The sequence below is a fragment of the Mizuhopecten yessoensis genome, unplaced genomic scaffold, assembly GCF_002113885.1.
Source record: "Mizuhopecten yessoensis strain PY_sf001 unplaced genomic scaffold, ASM211388v2 scaffold10639, whole genome shotgun sequence".
NCBI lineage: Eukaryota > Metazoa > Mollusca > Bivalvia > Pectinida > Pectinidae > Mizuhopecten > Mizuhopecten yessoensis.
This window is the reverse complement of record NW_018408647.1, coordinates 152754-156515: the sequence shown is the minus strand read 5'-3', so window position 1 is coordinate 156515 and position 3762 is coordinate 152754.

Here is a 3762-nt window from a genome sequence, read left to right as displayed (position 1 = left end):
ATATAAAAGTGTCAGCAAACAAGCTTGGATAGATGGGAGATGCGCGAGTAGGCGTTGTTTAGGGTTACCAAAAACATCATCAACAGCAGTAACGAATCAGATTGTGGTGAAATGGAAAACAGAAAATTAACATTCTGGAATGTGGTTTGTAAGTTTGATATACTGTCATGTTTCTATGACTACGTCGTATGGGCGTCCATAGAAACAAGAAATAGTTGGACACATTTCATAAAAAAAATACTGTATTCATGTTGTATCATGTAAAGTGGAGAAGTTATTTATGTTATCAGGGGAGTGGCTAGCCCTTTGTTCAGAGTGAATTCATTAAGAGGTCCAGGGCAGCGCCTTTGGTAGGGAGACAAGGGGTCAACAAACAGTGTTTTTGTTTTGTTTTTTGTTTTTGATGCTTTGGTGGATCCACCTACGTACCAGCGTATTCCGTCTTTGCGTGTTGCAGAGTTATCTGCTCTTGGGAGCAGGTATTGATTGTTACGTCATTAGTTTGTGTGAGAACATTTCGTCGTTTTCTCAAATATGTATGACGTTACTCTAACAAACAAGCCAATGACGTAACAATCAGTACCAGCTCACAAGAGCAGATAACTCTGCAATACGAAAAGACGGAATAGTTGATATATCAGTATACATTTGTTAACCTTTGTCAAGAGGAAATAGAGAAATTATCTGTTTGCAGACATTTGTCTGTTTGTCAGTCTATTAAACTTTTCCGTATTCTAATGAACATTTGTATTTCCCCCTTAGAACTATATACAGCATGAAATGTTTAGAAAATGATATCCAATTAAAATGTTTTGAAACAAAACACTTTTCTAGCCATATCGTCTACAGAGCACGTCGACTCGTGCAGGAGGGGAGGTAGCCCCCCTTTTTTTTTTTAACTAAAAACACCAGAAAACCTACATTTTTCATCCTGAGAAAATCTTTTTACAGAAAATGTGGCAGGGATGACAAGGTTCTGTAGCCGTCAATGTTTTGATATTTTATTTTTAGGATGATTTCTAATATGGTAGCCACCTTAAAAATATCGACATTTTTACCAAAAAAGGCTCCTGTGTGGTGCTTACCACGTCAGCCCGAAATCCAAAACGGCCAACGTGGAAGCAGTCTACATAAGCACATACTAAACATGTTTACTATAGTTAGATTGAACTATATTTTATCAGGTCGATTAAACATGTGCAATTGCAAAGCACATGTGTTTCATGCCGTGAAGTCAGACTACCTTACAAAGTCCTGAGATGTTGTCTTAGTGACTAATGTTTTAGGCCCGTTTTTTTTTTTAAATAATTGAAGGGAAGCAAAAGACCTAATTGTTCTGAAATTGTCCGTGCGTCTATTTTGAAATTACGTGTGCCCTTTTTATATAAAATAGAGCAGATTTTGGTTTTTGTTTGTTTTAATTCGATGATTTCTTTAAGTAAACTCCCGCTCTGTCAAACTATGTAAAACGTTTAACAGTAGTTACAAAACCTACATCTTAACTTGGCCTACTGTATAATCTTTGCCATTACGTTTTCTGAACGGGATTTTATTCATGCTTAAAACAATCAGGATACTGCCTTACTTTGTTTATCTAGAAATTTCTTTATTTTTTTTATGCCGCAATCTTTACAATGCAAGGGCTCAACCCTTTTTATCTAAACGTGATGGGAACAAACGAGTGGATTTTTTTTTAAATTTTAAATCACATTATTATTATTAAAGACCCCCCCCCCCCCCCCCACACACACACACACACACACACACACATACACCCACACCGTGAGAGTTTTCTCTTTAATGTATTTTCACCATTTTCCTGCAGATTTCCCCACTTGGAATTGGTATTGGTGTAAATTTTATTTGAATATTTTCATAACTCAGTCTATAACCTTTTTTCAACTTGATTTTTTTGTTTTATTTTCTTTTAGAATATTTGCATCCGCCCCCCCCCCCCTCCCCGCCAACACCCAACAACAATTAATTTAAAAAAAGTTTTTTTATATATATATTGACAAGTAAATATTGTTATGTTATCCCCCTTCACTGATGCATGTCAAATACAGATACATGCATGTATAAATTGTAACTGGGATGAACATTGTCAATTTCTTAAAAAAACTAGGATGTTTATTTATATTTTTTACTTTATTCCTATAGTAATTTCTATAATAAGAGCTAAGCTCACGGGTGCCGATAACCGGTAACATGTGCGTGTAAATACAGCTGATCCAACCAAACTGATTCCTTCACTGAATCGTACAGCAACAGCCTAGAAACTTTTCGTACTTCCGGTAACCTCTTCCAACAAAATTTCAGATAATGCCATCATTGAAGAAAACATTCCTTCTGCTCCTCCTCTCACAAAAGACAATCAATTCAACACGTTCATGGATTCAGTTAGGGCAATCTAATTAAAATTATATCTTCACATCGCTCCCGTTTACTGATATGTCGCGTTGAAGATCTAACAACATCCCATAAAGGGTCACGTCAGAGGTCAACATGAATGCATTATCGTATTTATAACAAGCCAATCAAAACGCGACATAACTCTTTCTTTCAACCAATCAGAAAGCAGGACCTGTAGCATTTAATGCAGACACCTCGTAGCCCAAAATCCACTTTTTCGTCTGGTCCAGTGATAATTTGAATATTGCGAAGCCTGTCATTGGTTAATTGTAGTTTCAGGTTGTTAAACTTTTTAACGACAACATCACCAGAAGAGGAAGTCTCTCTTATTTCAAAGCAAAATCCACAAATTGTACAAACGTTGTNGATCTGAAAAGTTAATTCAATCACAGTGTAGAAAATTTGGACTTGTCTTTGAACATGCCAATGAAAATGAGAGTACAAGAGAAACAAAAAACAGACATCGCAGAATGCAATACAAAATAAAAACACAACAAAACAAAATTTCAGATAATGCCATCATTGAAGAAAACATTCCTTCTGCTCCTCCTCTCACAAAAGACAATCAATTCAACACGTTCATGGATTCAGTTAGGGCTTTTGAAGTGAAGCAAATGTCCTACAAAATACATACTTGTTGTGTTTGTCATGAAAAAAGGATTGACATGAAAATTTCTGATAATGGTTCATGTAAACGTTGTTCTATTGATCGATCTACCATAAAGATGTTTTCCATACAAAACAATATGTATCCACAAAAACAACCAGAAGAGTTATCAGGAATGACAATATTAGAACAACAATTGATATGCAGAATATCTCCATGCATAAATGTCCACATGCTCAAACATGGGGGCATAGCTTCAAGCGGCCACTGTGTGACGTTTCCTCAAGAGGTTAATGAGCCAGCTCTCATATTTCCCAGGTTGCCACAAGAAATAAAAATTATCAGGGTAAGAAAGCAAGTTAAAAATGAAACATCAAAAGATTTTCGAGTGCGTCGATATAAAGTTCAAAAAGCACTGACCTGGTTGAAAAGTAACAATCCTGCCTACACCGACATAATCATATCTGATGAAAGGCTCAGTACATTACCATTAGATAGTGAAATCGAAGACATGGAAAATGTTGAATTCCTGCCCAGCACAGAACATGCAGATCATAAGGGTTCTTCAGAAGACCAAATCAACCCAGGGGAAGATAATGATGGTGACACCAACTCAAGTGTACTGCTACCTGAACCTGTTGTGGATATACATAAAAAGTAGACAAAATAATTGAGAATGCTTTAAACAAAGACCACAGTAAATCTGGAGAAAAGTCTCACAAAAAAATCACAATTCCTTGGCA